The 19,530-nt window shown below is 34.9% G+C and overlaps 1 long non-coding RNA gene across 1 annotated transcript; it reads right to left on the reverse strand.

Annotated features, from left to right (window-relative positions):
• Positions 1–13,779: 13,779 nt before the first annotated feature.
• Positions 13,780–15,036, reverse strand: LOC128283804 (uncharacterized). Its single transcript, XR_008274213.1, has 2 exons — positions 14,982–15,036; positions 13,780–13,972 (listed from the first exon to the last, which is right to left on the reverse strand). It is a non-coding gene; the product is annotated as an uncharacterized LOC128283804 (long non-coding RNA).
• Between the last annotated feature and the right edge of the window lie 4,494 nt (positions 15,037–19,530).

Below are 19,530 nucleotides of genomic sequence, written 5' to 3' on the forward strand. Positions count from 1 at the left end.
TTAACCTCAATTAATTATTTGAATTACTTTAAGAGCTTTGTTGTGGTTTGCTTTGTCATTGTTATACTCTTAGTTCTTGCACAAATAAGATTACAAAAAGAAAAGGAAATTTGTAGCAATATAAAAAGAAGAAGAATAAAAGAGAAGTTTTGACGTATAAAGGTTTAAAGGTTTTGAAAAATTTTAGAAAGGATTTGAAGCTTAAGAGGGTTTAAAACTTTGGTTAATAAGGGTTTTAGATATTTGGGTGTTTTAGAATTAAAAATTGGGAAAATTAGGGTTATAGTCAACGGGATGCACAATGGGTCAGGTCAACCTTGCAAAAAGTTGCAGCTATGTCACGACACAAAGGTTTCGTGCACAAAATCCTTGGCAGGACGCCAATGTCACGTTTGATATTTTATGAGTCTGTGTCGCAACATCGAGACTATTTTCTCGATTTCTTGAGTCTGTCGTCTAACTCTGTTTCATCCACAGTTCTCAATTCTCAAAGTGTTTCAGTTTATATTAACATCAATTTAAAAATAGATTATATTTTAAATTATTGGTTAGTTAAAAAGTACAATAATATACATAAAATTTTAATTCAGTTCGAAAATATTAAGTTTTGCTGCCGGATTCGTCTGTCAACTTTGTTAGTGTATACGTGGATGCTTCTTTGGTTTTGTTTCTGTCGGTATTAATCTAGCATCCGTCATGCCATTCTGCTTTTCTTCATTTATCCCGATCCTTGAATATGTTCTTTCATCCTACATATATCACTGAGAATACCTTCCGCAGATCAAAGTAATTAGCCACGTTTATAAATATTCTATAACCTAGTGGTCCTGAATACCTCTTTTAGTCCTAATTTTGTGAAGCACTCCCACGGTATATTTCACTTCCACCCTTGATTTCTTTTTTCTTGGATTCATTAATAATTTTTATAGGGTCTACGAAAAAAATCTAGTAGAAGGGATATTTCCACATTTACCTCAAAATCTAGAGTTATATTTTTGGTCCATATCTTATACCTACATTGTTCAATTATTTCCTTTTTCAAAATTTGTCTCAATTGAGTGTCGACTTCATCATATGGTTCTATTAAGAAGTGGGTGCTTTCTAGTTCCCTTAACTCTAGTTTCTTATTTGGTAGGGTTATCTAATTTTAAAAAAAAACTTATAAGTCGTTTGAGACTCTGTTGACATGTATAGTCCCTAGCTTGGTTAATATCGTGAAACTCCCTAAGCTTTTGAATTTTTGAGGTGTCTAGTTAAGGATGATTATTTTGCAAAATGTATCTATGTTGAATGAGTCATCCTCTTTGCAATTGTCACGTTCTTTCCTTTTTTTTTTCAGGGTTTGAAGGCTTTGGCAATTCCACTATCGGTTTAATAAAGGTTAACATCTCACAGAATTACTGAAGTAAGGTTAAGAAACTTACCTCTTCACTTATTTCTTGATGTTTTTATCCTCCAATTGTGATGAAATATATGTTGTCAAGAGGGAAAATTCAGTATTTGATTCATTATTACATTCAGCTGTCAACTCCTTTATTGGCTTTGTCTCAACTTGAACATCCTTTTGTACCATTATCTCCTCATTGAGTTTACTTAGTCCCTTTTGGTTGTGTCCCCAAATCAGTGGTGCCTGGCTACTCAAGATTTCATCTTTCCAGGATATTGTCTTTTTGGGTTTTCCTTTGCATCTTTGCTTTCGCCTTGAGTTTGATCAAACCTGTAACAAGATATGTCTACATTTGTACTCCTGTTGTTGTCCTGCGAATATGTTAAGACTTCACCTCTTAGCTGGCTTAGTTCTAACATTAACACTCTCTGATTTTCCTGAACTTCTCATTCTTCATAAACTCCTTCTTCATAAATTTCATCGTCATAATCTATTTCATCATCGGACCACATGTAGTCAAAATTGTCCATGGTTTTGCTGAACGGGTCTCAATGGCTATTTATGCAGGTCTCCTCCCTCTTTTCAAGGGTATGTGCTGAGATTTCTTAAAGAAGAATAAATTAATATTAAACTACAATAAATAAGGAAGTAAATAAAAAAACTAAAGATCATATCTATAATTTAAAATTTTTCTAATTAATCTATTAATGTAAAATTTAATTTAATTTAATTTAATAACGTTGCCTCCCCGGCAATGGCGCAAAACAACTTGACTGCCTTTGAACGTACCAACGGCCAAAGTGTAAATACTGCAATTTAAAATGTAGAACTGAAGTGGTATTCCCAAGTATACGTGTCTGGTTGTAATATAGTTTTCACAATGAAGTAGGTAAGTACTCCGAGGATCGTACCCAAGAGAGGGGAGTACTAAATTAATGTTAACCTAAATACAAATAGAAGTAATTATTAATTTAAATAAATTATATTACTATAAAACATAAAGGAAAATTTTTGGTTTTTGATAAGAAATAAAATAAAAATAGCATAAATAAAAGAGACTTCAGAAAACTAACTTATAAACTTAATCAGATCTAGATATGGGTGACTAGCTCGCTTCAGTGGTCATAACTAATTCTTATTTTGGGTTTCTATTCAATCAACTAGTCGTTACCTTAGCAAGATCTCTTAACCTTCTACTACACTAACAAGTCGATATGAACTACTTATCTCTCGACCTCACAGTCCAAACTGTTTTGGGGCTAAGGTGTTAACGGATAGGCCATACCAATTTTAGGTTAATTATCACCTAAATGATTTATTAGAGTCGTCAAGCCTAGGGTTTAATGTAACAGCCTGTTTTTCAGTGGTGTTGGAAACAGTGGTTTCAAGGCCACCAAATCCGACGAGTAAGTTCGTAAATATTATTATTTAATATTTAAGAGTCAAATGTGATTTTAAAAAGGTTTTTTATTTGATAATTTATGTTATATAAGCGATTTATTAAGTTCAAGTGGTAACCCTGAGGTTAAGTGGTTTTATGAAATGAGGTATCGGGACCTATAAACCGAGCCGTAAATATTTTTATAAATATTTACAAAGTGTCATTAATGTAGTGTTACAGTTTCATTGAAAATTTTTAACGTTTTGATAGTTAATTAATTCAAAATGACTAAATCATAAAATATGTAAAATTTGATCACTATTTGATTTGAGTGATTAAAGGGTTAATTGAATAAAGGAAAATGGACTTAAATTTTAATTAGACCATTCAAGGAGTTAGTGAACAATTATGGACATGAAATTGGTGTTTTATTTAATTATTAACCAATGTTAAAATGGCTATTTGATAATTAAAATTAAACTAAATAAAACAAAATTGTTTATTCATCTTTTACATTGTCTTCTTTACTGATTATTAAGGGAGAAAGAAGCCATTGTTAACCTTGGAGTAACAATCAAACATGTATCAAGTAAGAATAGATGAGCTCATCATGCAATATTCTTTCAAGACATTAACATTTCATCTCATAATTCTCATGCCATGTCGAGAGTTTTATGTTCGTTGAATCATTGAAATTCCGATGAATACTCAAGTGGTACACTGGTGTACGATTCAATAATCTGTCAATTCTTATTCAAGGGTACCTCTTAGGGCACTTAACCAAGAAACACGCTCTCGAGTCACATATCGTATAACAAGATTACCAGTCCAGGCTAAATCCTTTATATAACGTATGCTCAAAGAGATCGATTAGGATTACTAGTCTAGGCTAAACCTTAATCGTAATGTATACTCGAGAGGTTTTATATCAGGATTACCCATCCGGACTAAATCTTTTCTATAGCAAGGTCAATGGGATAACTCATCTGAGCTAAATCTCGTCTGCAACAAATGCAGGACCTCATTCATTTCGAGAAGCGCATATATTCATCGGAATTCAATATGCAGGACTTAACCTTTTTTCATCATTTCAAGCATGTATTCAATTTTTCTTTATAGCAATCAAATATTTCACATCAAATGATAATAACATTTCATACAATCACAACATTCAATTAAACATATTTACATGCCCGATTAAGTTACACGACCTTACCTCGACACTTGTTCTCGTTAAAAATACGCTAATCCGAAACATTTTCTTTTCCTCGATCTAACCTTGAATTAGTGTTGTCCAGATCTATATAAATGAATTTAACCATCAATTTCACACATTTCATATTTAAATGGACTCAATTTACGTCCTAGGTAAAATTACCATTTTTCCCCTAACTTTTCCATAAATTTTGATTTTGTCCCTAGGCTCGGAAAATGAAACTTGTGCAATTTACTCCCTATTCCAAGCCTAACCAAAATCCCATTACAAATTTTCCAACACATGTATTCATAAAAATTTAGAATTTTTCTTCAATTTCACAAGTTTACATTTTAGTCCCTAAACCATATTTCCATCAAAAATCAATTTGTAAAGTTGTTTATCTATCAACAACCTTTCATTTTTTACCATAAATTTCTAATTTACAACATATACATCCTTGACCCATTTTCCATACTTTGATAACTTTTCAAATTAATCCATCAAATAGAGAGATTAAGTTGTCCTAGTTTCAAAAATATCAAAATTACTAAAAACGAGACAAGAAAACTTGCCCAATTAAGCCTTGAAAGTTTCCCCTCTCTCTCTTAGGGTTTCCATAGAATTTTAGATTGAAGATGACAAAAATAAGATGATATTTTCTTTTCATTTTTAATTAATTAAGTATTTTAAAATTTCTAATTTAGTCCTTACCCTTTTCTATATTTCCATGGGTGAGTCATCAAAAAAAATCTACATACTTATTTAATGGTCTAATTACCATATAAGGACCTCTAGATTTGAATTCCATAGCTATTTAATCCTTATAGCTACTAGAATTCAACTTTCACATTTTATGCGATTTAGTCCTTCTCGTAATTAAACACTTAACCGATAAAATTTTTGTATCAACATTTTCACACAATATGCCTATTAAATATGAACCATATAATGAAATAAAAATAAACCTTATTTTCGGATCGGATTTGTGGTCCCGAAACCACTATTCTGATTTTACTGAAAAATGGGTTGTTTTATAGATGATGAATTTGAGATATTAGTTATTATTTAAAAGTATTTTATTAAGTGATTTTTGATGAATTTATCAATTAGGGACTAAATTGTTAGAATAGTAAAAATGAAAGATTTAATGTGAAATTTTTGCATGAATAGGCTATTTGTATACCATAAGTGTTCAGCTAGTGTGAAATTTCAATAAAAATGGTTACTTTGCATGTTTTAGGCTCAGGGACTAAATTGAATAAAAGTAAAACTTTATGGGCAATTTTGTAAAAATTTAAAAAATGAATAAATTGCATAAAATACATTGTTTTACTATCTAAATTAATAGATTGAATGAAAATATTAATTTAGATCAAGATTAAGTGGAAAATCAAGGAGAATGAAAATTTACCAAAATGCCCATGTACTTTGTCATTTCTGCAATTTAGCCAGGTAAGTTCGTATGAACTGAATTCTATATAATTTTGATTAATTGAATGTTAGCATGTGATTATATTGTGATTGAATCATATATATATATATATATATATATATATATATATATATATATATATATTATTATGCAATTTATCTTATCAAGAAACGATGGAAACTCAACGACGTACGACGACTATCGGGTCCTGTTTGAACCTTAAGAATATATAGGACACAAATGACATGTCATTAGGGTTACCATGTTTTGGGTGCTAGTCTTGAATGTCCTACTGGTGGCTGAGTTTCGGCATGTGTTGCAGATACTTGACAGCTTGTGTGAGTAGCACCGTGTAGCTATGTTCCAACTGACAGCTTGTGTGAGCAGACCTAGGTTACTATGTTTTCAATGCTGGTATTGAATGTCCTACCGATGGCTAAGGTTTGGCATTAGTTGTAGATACTCAACAACTTGTGTGAGCAGCATCGTGTAGCTTACATTCCGGCCGATAACCTGTGTGAGCAAGCCCATTTTACAACTTGTGTGAGCTACGACTATATGTTTAGCACACTTTGTGTGAGCTTTCCCACGTATCTGGTATTATTCTAAGTGGTTCAACGGGCATACAAAGGGAAGAAACGTTAAGTGTTCTGATTGGCAATGTCATGAAAGTATGGAAAGGTATAAGTAGTTGATGATTAAAGTGTGTATAGCCATGTTCATGAAAAGTATGAATGCTTATGTAGCACCCCAAACCCGGCCCAGAAGTTACGGCCGGATTCGGCATGCCACATCAAAAACGTTAAAAAAAAATTTCCATTCTAAGTCCAAAAAATCGTACTTGATGTTCAACAGATTAATTCATTAAGGATTAAAGTGAATGGAAGCTGTGCACCAGGTAGGAAACCGGAAAAGAGGTGGTGAGTCCATCGAACTGCTTAAGTACCAAGCTCCCTTCGGATCCAATCCTAGACATGCATACCGCCATTGCCACACCTTAACATCATGGATATTTCTAGGAAACCTATTTGATTAAGTCATTTTTAGGAAAAGTGATTAATTTTGGAAAATACTTTCATTGCGGAAGCTTTGCTTGTTGTCGAGTTATTTTGAAATCAATTGTTGTTTTTGAAAACGCGCCCTAAAGCTATCCAATTTCAACAGTTAAAATAAGTAATACCTATCTTAGTAATACATATTAAAACCATCAAAAATAATTAAGCGGCCTTATTACATTTAAAAGCTCAAAAACTTCAAACGTAAATAAAAGGATGTCCAGTTCACCAGAAGAAAATCAAACTTTCAGAACGGGTGACACTCCAAATTCCCTCACAGCTCCAAGCCCACTATGGTTGGGGATTTCCTGCATGGATGAAAATAAAAGGGGTGAGTTTGGGGAAACTCAGTGTGTAAGGAAAACCCATTCAAAGCCCAAGTAAGCTCAAGCCTATTGGCCTAAGCCCATTCAGGTAACAGTGGTACTGGGCCAGAGCCCTTTTCAGATCACAATAAACTAGGCCTTAGCCCCTTATTCAGATAATGTGATGGCCCATAGGCCCATTTCAAAATACATGCAACATCGGTAAACATATGCAAGCCCATTTGGGTAACAGTGGTCTTGGGCGAGCCCTTTTCAGATTACAATAAACCGGGCCTTAGCCCTTATTCAGATAATGTATGGCCCATAGGCCCATTTCAAAATACATGCAACATCAAGTAAACATATGCAAGCCCATTTGGGAGACTACTCAACCCACCAACCACTACACTCCACCCGTACCAGCCATACACTCCATGTGGGAATAGCTCAACCCACCCATTTAACACTCCACAGCTTGCGGCCTTTTCGCTCGATTATCGATAAATTGAGGCAAAGCCTCCAAGACGTGGACAAGCCACTTTCAGTACTTCCTCCGTCAATATCCCAATCTCATGCATCGATGATAACAACATGGCATGCAGTAAATAACAACAGTCAAACATGCATTTAAGTCAATTTAACCCTAGGGATATTTCGGTAATTTATCTACTAAGGGTAAAATTGTAAATTTTCCACTTTTAAAGGTATTTCAGTAATTATCTATTTTAGAGTTTTTCATGCATATTCCTACCTTTCACGTACTATAGAATCACGTACCGAGGGTTCTTACCGAATTGGGCCCGTTGGCCCATCATTTCAAATTTTGGCCCATTAAGCCCAAAAATATCGAGGGCACGTAAATCATACACTTTGCGGTCCAAATTTTGCAGCTTACCAAAAACATTAATCGATTTACCTCACGAGCATTCGCACACTCAAAATCTACAAAATACCGATTTTCGGCATTTCGCTTTTCGCTTTTGCCGATCTAGACTAAGAAAGAGGTGTTAGTTACACACACATTTGCTGACGATATGTTGACGAGATCCACACACGAACGCCTACAATTGGATTACTAACACGTTAATCTAACTATTCAAATACAAACTACATATTAACCCCTTACAATATTCGGCCAACCACACCTACAGATCATAGTAAGCTTATAAGAAATCAATAAGCAACTCATTAACAAATTTTTGTTAATGTTTACCATATAATCATAATTTCACTGCAAGCTGTCTTCTTGAGTAACAGTCACTAAATCATTTATAACTGGAGCTACGAAACTCCAAATCAAGTGCCGTTAATTTTCCCTGAAAATAGACTCATATATCTTCTATCCATAAAATTTTTAGAATTTTTGGTATGGCCAATCAATACCAGATTTTTCTTAAAGTTTCCCATTTTTCACTGTTTGACTAATCTGACCACTCTTCATTACGAATCAAATTTCTTATTGTACAGAATTCAAAATATGTTCTCATTTATTCCATTTGAAACTAGACTCATTAATCTTTAATTACATAATTTATTCAGCTTCTAATTCATCTCCCACAATTTATGGTGATTTTCCAAAGTCACATTACTGCTGCTGTCCCAAGCAGATTTATTACCAAATTCACTCTTTCACACATAACTTGCATGCATGTTATTTAAACATGTATATCACCAATCAATCATCACATATCTATGATTTTACTTAAGTATAATCTCCATTTCATCATTTTAAAGCACAACATGTTAGCCGATTTTTCCCTTTAGCATCTAAGGCACATGCATGTTCATTTGTTTGGCTCAACTTCACCTATCTTCCATTTTTCATCAAAAGAACATGAAACAACAACCATTTCCTTCATTTTAATTCATAACCAAATGCTCACAACACAACCAAAAACCAAAATATGCTTCAAGAGTTAAGGTAGAATCAAGAAGAACTCATGAACATCAAGATAGAAGCAAACTACCATGAACTTACCTTCAATTTTCTTCCCCAAGTGACCGAACATTTAAGAGCTTTCTCCTCTCCTTTCTCTTCTCTAATTTAGGCTTTGATGAACAAAGATGGACAAAAATTTGTTCTTTTCACCCCTTTTTCTTTTAATAAAATTTCATATTTCATCCATTTAATTCTTTAATACAAAAGACATGAAATGCTCATCATGGAATATTTACCTAAACCATTATCATGGAACATTATCATGGAATATTTACCTAATCCATTATCATGGAACATTTACCTAACCCATTATCAATTTGTACCATGAATTATGGATATCAAGTGCTCATATTGTCTACAACAACATGATGGCTGGCCACTTCATGTAAAATGGGAGGTTTGTCATGCAAATCCTCCTATTTTGCACTCTTATTTATTTGGCCACTTTAATTTAGCCTATAGCATTTTCAAACATTTTCACATAGGTTCTATTTCATAATTTCACCCCCTTTTTCTTATGGAACAAAAAAATTAACTAAAATTGTCGGGTTCTATCTTAAGCTTGGGCCTTCTAGAGGCCCACTAACATAATTAAACCTATGCCAACATTCACAGAATTCCCGAAAATTGGGGCGTTACAACTCTACCTTCCTTAAAGAAATTTCCTCCTCGAAATTTACCTGATCCAACTAGTTGAGGGTATTGTTGACACATAGTCTCTTCTGATTCCCAAGTAGCTTCTTCCCTTCCATGATTACACCAAAATACTTTCACTAACGGGACAGATTTCCTTCTGAGAACCTTAACATCTCGAGCCAATATTTGCACGAGCTCCTCCTCAAAGGTCAAATCATCGAACTTCAATTTCGAATGGCGGGACATGAGCAGGTCGAACGATAACGCCTTAACATGGAGACGTGAAAACATCGTGAATCCTGTCTAACTCTGGAGGCAATTCCAATTGATAAGCCACTGGGCCTATTCGCTTCAAAACTCGATAAGGCCCAATGAACTGCGGACTCAACTTGCCCTTCTTACCGAACTTTAATATCTTCTTCCAAGGAGAAACCTTTAAGAAGACCATATCACCTACTGAGTACTCAATCTCCTTACGCTTCAAATCTGCATACGACTTTTGCCTATCAGATGCTTCTTTTAACCGGTCCCTAATTATTCTGACCTTATCCTCAGTATCAGGTACCAACTCTGGTCCAAGAAATTGTCTCTCTCCTAGTTCGGTCCAACAACTAGGTGTACGAGACCTTCGTCCATATAGTGCTTCATACGATGCCATTCAAATACTAGCCTGGTAACTGTTATTGTACGCAAATTCTGTCAACGGCAAGTAATCCTCCCAACTACCTCGAAAGTCAATCACGTATCCCCTCAACATGTCCTCCAGAATCTGAATAATCCTCTCTGACTGACCATCAGTTTGGGGATGTAAAGCCGTACTAAAGTTCAATTGCGTCCCCAACGCCTCATGTAACTTTTGCCAAAACCGAGATGTAAATCTGGGATCCCGGTTAGAGATAATCGAAACTGGGACTCCATGAAGTCGCACAATCTCCGCCACATACAACTTGGCTAACTTTTGAAGTGACAAGTCAGTACGAACAGGTATGAAATGGGCCGATTTGGTCAACCTATCCACAATCACCCACACCGAGTCTTTCTTTGATGGTGTCAAGGGCAGCCCACTCACAAAGTCTATGGTTACCCTCTCCCACTTCCAAAGTGGTATCTTCACTGATTGTAACAGTCCAGAGGGTAATTGATGCTCAGTTTTCACTTGCTGGCATGTCAGACATTTCCCTACAAACTCCGTTACTTCTGGTTTAAGTCCAGGCCACCAGTACAATTCTCGCAAGTCGTGATACAACTTGTTCCCTCCAGGATGCATGGAACAAAGTCCTCCATGAGCTTCCTTCAATATTGTTTGCCTCAAATTAGAGTCCTTCGGAACATAAATTCTTCCTCGGAAACACAGAACTCCTTCACCATTTAACCCAAACTCAAAAGTTTCCCCTTCCTTAACTTGTTGGAAACGAGCGACCAAAGACTCATCGTTCAACTACTTTTCCTTAATCTGATCCACCCAGGTTGGCCTCACTTGCAACTCACCAGCAGACCTCCATCATTATCTGAGACTCAGACGAGCAAACATTGCTCTCGGATCGATCTGCTTCTACGACTTAGAGCATCGGCTACCACATTAGCCTTGCCTGGGTGATACTCGATCGAACAGTCATAATCCTTAAGCAACTCAATCCATCTCCTTTGCCTAAGGTTCAGCTCCTTCTGAGTCAACAAATACTTAAGACTCTTATAGTCAGTGTATATAATATACCTTTCTTCGTACAAGTAATGTCTCCAAATCTTAAGTGCGAATATCACTGTTGCCAACTCCAAATCATGATTCGGATAGTTCCCTTCGTGAGGTTTAAGCTATCGTGATGCATATGCAACCACCTTACCCTCTTGCATTAACACGCAGCCCAAACCCACGTGTGATGCGTCATCGTACAGTAGAAAATCCTTCCTGCACTCAAATTGAATTAACACAGTGCTTCAATGTAACTTTCTTCAACTTCTCAAAAGCTTCCTGCTGCTTCTTAGTCCATACAAACGGTACTCCTTTCCTTATGAGTTTTGTCAAAGGTGCTGCCATAACAGAAAAACCTTCCACAAACCTTCTATAGTATCCTGCCAGCCCTAGGAAACTTTGAATTTCCGACACCGTCCTAGGTGGCTTCCACTCCAAAATTGCTTCAATCTTTCGAGGGTCTACCTTAATCCCTTCGACAGAGACCACATGTCCTAAGAAGGTTACCTCCCTCAACCAAAATTCACACTTGCTGAACTTCGCGAAGAGTTTCTTCTCCCGTAACACTCGCAGCACTATACGGAGATGCACATCATGTTTTGCTTCAGTTTCAGAATATACCAGGATATCATCAATGAAGACGACTACGAATCGATCCAAGAATGGTTAGAACACCTAATTCATCAGATCCATAAATGCTGCAGGAGCGTTCATTAGTCCAAATGGCATAACCAAAAACTCGTAATAACCATACCGAGTCCTGAATGCCGTCTTATGGATATTCGCCTCCTTGACCCTTAACTGATGATATCCAGATCGGAAGTCGATCTTAGAAAATACAGAAGCTCCTCTAAGCTGGTCAAACAGATCGTCAATCCTTGGCAGTGGATACTTATTCTTAATTGTCAGTTTGTTCAACTGGCGATAATCAATGCACATCCGCATTGTACCATCCTTCTTTTTCACGAAGAGCACCGGTGCTCCCCATGAAGACACGCTTGGCCTAATAAAGCCCCTATCCAACAACTCTTGAATTTGAGCATTTAACTCTACCAACTCCTTCGGTGCCATCCTATACGGTGTGATAGACACAAGCACCATTCCAGGCAACAAGTCTATTCCAAACTCAACTTCTTGATTCGGAGGCAATCCTGAAAGCTCCTCCGGAAAAACATCTTGGAACTCCTTTACGGTCCTAACCTTATCCACTGTCAGTTCCTCCTCTTCTGACTGACTTACAAATGCCAAATAGACCTCACAACCTTTCCGAATCCACTTTTCGGCTCTTAATGCCGACACCACATTGGACAAATAATCCCTTCGCTCACCTATCACCATAACCTCCTCATCCTTTATGGTCCTCAACACCATTCATTTAGTAGCACAATCCGGAGTCGCCTTATGCTTAACAAGCCAGTCCATTCCCAAAATGAGATCAAACTCTCCGAATGGTAACTCCATCAGATCTCCAGGGAAAATCTTACCTTGAGTTTCTAAGGGTACATCCCTATACAGTTTGTCTACCCTAACCGAGTGACCCAAGGGACTTAGTACAGATACCTCACTCACAATCTCCTCAGAGCAGTCCAAGTCATCCATAATCCGTTCTATGGCCTCCAACCAATATTCCGCCACATTCAGGGCTATACCAGACACGCCCTTAAAGATCTCCGTTCCATTAGTCTCGAAGTCATTCAGAAATAGATCCCTGAATTTCGTTGCCCGAACTTGCTCCGGCAACCCCTTTCCAGAACACAAAGCATTGACTGTGACAGGGGATCATCCTTGGCACCGCGGTCATGAGACTCTACCTTTGTTGCCGGTGGTACTGGTGCATCTGCCGTCGGCATATGTCCCGAAGACGAAGATACCACTCGAGCCCTTCCTCGGCCACGTCCACGGCCTCTTCCACGGGTAGCTCTTGTACTCATATCGTATTATCTTGATTACGAATTTTTATGCATCAATTAATATTCCAATGTTTATTACAGATGTTTTATGAATCAAACAGTAATTCAAAGTTTGTTTCGCAGAATCGAAGTCTAGCTACAGTTTCAGTCTCTTACCAGATTTTCCTATGGTTTCAGTATCACCCTATCTAGAGTATCCTAGCGTGATTTGAAGCAGACAGATAATTCGAAAAATATTCGGAAGAGTTCGAGTAATACTTACAGACTTGGTAGGAGATTCGGAATGCCACCTTCTAAATATCTAAATTTTGAAAATCGAGTTTTTCGCATTCTTTATAAAATTTTCATTTTCGAAAATCTTTATTTTTGTAAACCCATTCCACAGCCGAGTTGTTGCAACCTAGGCTCTGATACCACTAAATGTAGCACCCCAAACCCGGCCCAGAAGTTACGGCCGGATTCGGCATGCCACATCAAAAACGTTAAAAAAAATTTTCATTCTAAGTCCGTAAAATCGTACTTGATGTTCAATGATTAATTCATTAAGGATTAAAGTGAATGGAAGTCGTGCACCGTAGGAAACAGGAAAAGAGGTGGTGAGTCCATCGAATCGCTTAAGTACCAAGCTCCCTTCGGATCCAATCCTAGACATGCATACCGCCATTGCCACACCTTAACGTCATGGATATTTCTAAGAAACCGATTTGATTAAGTCATTTTTAGGAAAAGTGATTAATTTTGGAAAATACTTTCTTTGTGGAAGCTTTGCTTGTTGTCGAGTTATTTTGAAATCAATTGCTGTTTTTGAAAACGCGCCCTAAAGCTATCCAATTTCAACAGTTAAAATAAGTAATACCTATCTTAGTAATACATATTAAAACCATCAAAAATAATTAAGCGGCCTTATTACATTTAAAAGCCCAAAACTTCAAACGTAAATAAAAGGATGTCCAGTTCACCAGAAGAAAATCAAACTTTTAGAACGGGTGGCCACTCCGAATTCCCTCACAGCTCCAAGCCCACTATGGTTGGGGATTTCCTGCATGGATGAAAATAAAAGGGTGAATTTGGGAAACTCAGTGTGTAAGAAAACCCATTCAAAGCCCAAGTCACTCAAGCCTATTGGCCTAAGCCCATTCAGTAATATCATGGTATCTGGGCGAGCCCTTTTCAGATCACAATAAACTGGGCCTTAGCCCTTTATTCAGATAACAGTATGGCCCATAGGCCCATTTCAAAATACATGCAACATCAAGTAAACATATGCAAGCCCATTTGGGTAACAGTGGTCTTGGGCGAGCCCTTTTCAGATTACAATAAACCGGGCCTTAGCCCTTATTCAGATAATGATGGCCCATAGGCCCATTTCAAAATACATGCAACATCAAGTAAACATATGCAAGCCCATTTGGGAGACTACTCAACCCACCAACCACTACACTCCACTGCATACCACCATACACTCCATGTGGGGAATAGCTCAACCCACCCATTTAACACTCCACAGATTGCAACCTTGCTTTGCTCGCTTACGATAGAATTGAGGCAAAGCCTCCAAGACGTGGACAAGCCACTTTCAGACTTCCTCCGTCAATATCCCAATCTCATGCATCGATGATAACAACATGGCATGCGATAAATAACAACGATCAAACATGCATTTAAGTCAATTTAACCTAGGGATATTTGGTAATTTATCTACTAAGGGTAAAGCGTAAATTTTCCACTTTTAAAGGTATTTCAAGAATTATCTATTTTAGAGTTTTTCATGCATATTCCTACCTTTCACGTACTACGTAATCACGCATCGAGGGTTCTTACGAATTGGGCAGTTGGCCCATCATTTCAAATTTTGGCCCATTAAGCCCAAAAATATCGAGGGCATGTAAATCATACACTTTGCAGTCCAAATTTTGCAGCTTACTAAAAACATTAATCGATTTACCTCATGAGCATTCGCGACATCAAAATCTACAAAATACCGATTTTCACATTTCGCTTTTCGCTTTTTTCGATCTAGACTAAGAAAGAGGGTGTTAGTTACACACCTGTTTGCGACGATATGTTGACGAGATCCACACACGAACTGCCTACAATTGGATTACTAACACGTTAATCTAACTATTCAAATACAAACTACATATTAACCCCTTACAATATTCGGCCAACCACACCTACAGATCATAGTAAGCTTATAAGAAATCAATAAGCAACTGGAGCTACTAAATCGTTTATAACTGGAGCTACTAAACTCCAAATCAAGTGCCGTTAATTTTCCCTGAAAATAGACTCATATATCTTCTATCCAAAAAAATTTTAGAATTTTTGGTGTGGCCAATCAATACCAGATTTTTCTTAAAGTTTCCCATGTTTCACTGTTTGACTAATCTGACCACTCTTCTTTACGAATCAAATTTCTTATTGTACAGAATTCAAAATATGTTCTCGTTTATTCCATTTGAAACTAGACTCATTAATCTTTAATTACATAATTTATTCAGCTTCTAATTCATCTCCCACAATTTATGGTGATTTTCCAAAGTCACATTACTGCTGCTGTCCCAAGCAGATTTATTACCAAATTCACTCTTTCACACATAACTTGCATGCATGTTATTTAAACATGTATATCACCAATCAATCATCACATATCTATGATTTTACTTAAGTATAATCTCCATTTCATCATTTTAAAGCACAACATGTTAGCCAATTTTTCCCTTTAGCATCTAAGGCACATGCATGTTCATTTGTTTGGCTCAACTTCACCTATCTTCCATTTTTCATCAAAAGAACATGAAACAACAACCATTTCCTTCATTTTAATTCATAACCAAATGCTCACAACACAACCAAAAACCAAAATATGCTTCAAGAGTTAAGGTAGAATCAAGAAGAACTCATGAACATCAAGATAGAAGCAAACTACCATGAACTTACCTTCAATTTTCTTCCCCAAGTGACCGAACATTTAAGAGCTTTCTCCTCTCCTTTCTCTTCTCTAATTTAGGATATGATGAACAAAGATGGACAAAAATTTGTTCTTTTCACCCCTTTTTCTTTTAATAAAATTTCATATTTCATCCATTTAATTCTTTAATACAAAAGACATGATATGCCCATCATGGAATATTTACCTAAACCATTATCATGGAACATTATCATGGAATATTTACCTAATCCATTATCATGGAACATTATCATGGAATATTTACCTAATCCATTATCATGGAACATTTACCTAACCCATTATCAATTTGTACCATGAATTATGGATATCAAGTGCTCATATTGTCTACAACAACATGATGGCTGGCCACTTCATGTAAAATGGGAGGTTTGTCATGCAAATCCTCCTATTTTGCACTCTTATTTATTTGGCCACTTTAATTTAGCCTATAGCATTTTCAAACATTTTCACATAGGTTCTATTTCATAATTTCACCCCCTTTTTCTTATGGAACAAAAAAATTAACTAAAATTGCCGGGTTCTATCTTAAGCTTGGGCCTTCTAGAGGCCCACTAACATAATTAAACCTATGCCAACATTCACAGAATTCCCGAAAATTGGGGCGTTACAGCTTATATGTTGTATTCATGAAAGTTATTTTATGATGTGGTGATTTTTGCTAAGTTATCTGTTTAATCACTAACTTGTGAATATGGTTAATGCTATATTTATGTCTTATATGTTATACAAATGAAATGGTAAGTGTTCAATATGAATTAAGATATGTATGCATGAAACTCATTGAAATGGTCATACATGAAAAACATGATATGTTATGAGATGGATGATAAATCTAATTGAGTTGTGCTCAAGTATAATGGTTATCCATGTCAAATTCATATGAATCATGTTTAAATGAACTAACATGTTTGTTGATGTGCTTAGGCTTATGCCAAGCTTGTGGATATGATTGATGTTTATGATTACGTTTGTACTATGCATATGAAACGAGTAAGAAAATGGAACGAAACGGTAAGTACGTAATTGGGATGTATTATGATGTTATAAAAAGTTTAATGTGATAAATGATGTATTTATATGTGAGCAAATTGCATATGCTATAGATGAATATTTATATATCAGGGATAAGTACACTAAGTCAAGAATTGATAATGCCATTTAAGCTTATAATAAGCATTGGGAACAGAATGGAAAGTAACTAAATTGAAATGTGTATAATCTCATAGAAAGGTTGATGGTTATACATTATGTCCCATAAAATCCTATCACGTTATGAATTATAAATATATGTGACATTAATGAATTTACTCATTTGTGAGTCGATGTTCATAAAGATTCATGAATTTTAGCATTGGCACAGGGTTATATCTATTCTAATCTGTAACACCCCCTAACCCTTATCCATTCCCGAAATAGGATTATGGGATATTACCAGTCAGTATAGTTCATTTACAGTTATTGATTAAAATAATTATTTACACTTATCACAAATTTAACAAATTATTAAATAATTCAAATTTATACAAATTAAGCCAAATCCTATTATATATCATTACCAAACCTAATTCTAAATATTTCATCAATACATTGACAATTCAAAATACACACACATAAAATATCCTAGGTACATGTCATTACCAACTATTAACACGTCTTACCTCATTGAATTTGGGATCAGCCTGGGATGCTGATTCCATGTTCTCGCTTTAACTTAACCTGCGCACAGAAACAAACCATACACTGAGTATGAACTCAGTGGTATTTCTATAATATGAACACTTAATAATATGAAAATATAATATTTACTTAAAAATCATATAACAATCACTATTATTTAATTGTTCAATTCATAGACAAATTCTTAATTCCTTATACTAATTCAATTCTTGTTATCTATTAACCCAATAGCTTTTCTCAATAAATTCACAAATCATTAGAACAATAATATTCTTCATTCATATTCAATTCGAGATACTTAATTCATGTGCCTTATTCATACTTTAGTTCACTGTTTAATTTCAATAAATATTATTCAACAATTCACTTGTCAATCAATATTCTGTACTCATTCATTCCAATAACAGTTAGTATTTTCAATATTAATCACTTTATCAATATCATTCAGTAACGATCAATTGTTCAGTAACAGTCGATTATCCAGTAACAGTCATTTATTAAGTAACAGTCAATTATTTAGTAATAATCAGTTATTCAAGAATATCATTTATTCAAAGGATGATTAATTATTCAAGAATGATCATTTATTCAAATGATGATTAATTATTCAAGAATACCAATTATTCGCACCTTTATTTACCCCTATTAACATGACTCGGACCTGGATGGATACACAGATCCAACCAAACACACCAAGATAAAGACATTGTGCCTTAACAAGACACAAGACCTAAACAAGAATCAAGAATTAGTAGCGATAAAGAATAAAGAATAAAGATTCGACACACAAAGTACTGAATCTATAATAGTAACGGTAACAGTATTCGACACACAAAGTGTCGAATCGATAACAGTAACGATAACAGTAACAGTAGTCGGCACATAAGTGCCTGATTAGTAAGCCGGCAAAAACCCGTACTTTTCCATATCCTATGGCATGCCAACTATATTCGACTAGCACGAATACTGTTAATAGGGTATTCCATATTAACTTTCAATTTTAATTTCATTCTCAACTTAATTACAACTCAATTCAATATAATTCAGTTCACTTTTCAGTAACAAATATTCGATTTCACAATAATCACTTATTCATACCGATTTCATCACATTTCTAACCAATATATTTTCCAATATAACGTAGATTTAATTATTCAATTTCCACATCAATCACATATATTCATATAAATTCAATAAATTTATCACATACTAAATCAATTCATTTCAATTATAAAGACACAATACAAATAATTCACATCTTAATTATTTATCATAACATTTACCCAAAATTCAATTATCATAATTACACAATATCACATTCACACATATATATATTTATAATATATAATTCAATTTAATTCAATCAATATAAATTCATCACATACCAAATTAATCCATTTCCATTATAAACTCAATAATTCTCACTTCAACATTTACTAAATGCATTGAATAAAAATATAATAATTAATAATTAGGTTCGGATTATAGAAATACAAACCATAATTTTTGAGCTAACCTTCGTTGATTTTGTCTTTTCCTTTCTTAGCGGAGGTTTTCTGGCACAACATAAATTACGAAAATTAAAAAAAAATTCATAATCATTAATACAATACTAATTTACATTTAATATTTAAATTTCTTATTCAATTTCTACTTTAATTTCAATTTTGATCTTAAATAATTTCACTTATTTTCTATCTCAATTCATACTTTGTTTCTACTCAATTTTCAACCAAACTTAGACATAACTATCTAAATTTCATCATAAAACCATAATCTCATGTTTCTTTCAATTTAGCCCCTCTAACATAAAACTTATAGCTTCTTTTACAATTTAATCCCTTAATCAATTCTAACTTAACATTCATTTAATTAAACCATTAATTCATCATTTTATTCAACATGAACCATACTTATAAACCTATGAACTTCCAAAACCTCAACTTAAT

This window comes from Gossypium arboreum, chromosome 11 (genome assembly GCF_025698485.1).
Source record: "Gossypium arboreum isolate Shixiya-1 chromosome 11, ASM2569848v2, whole genome shotgun sequence".
In the NCBI taxonomy this organism is placed as follows: Eukaryota; Viridiplantae; Streptophyta; class Magnoliopsida; order Malvales; family Malvaceae; genus Gossypium; species Gossypium arboreum.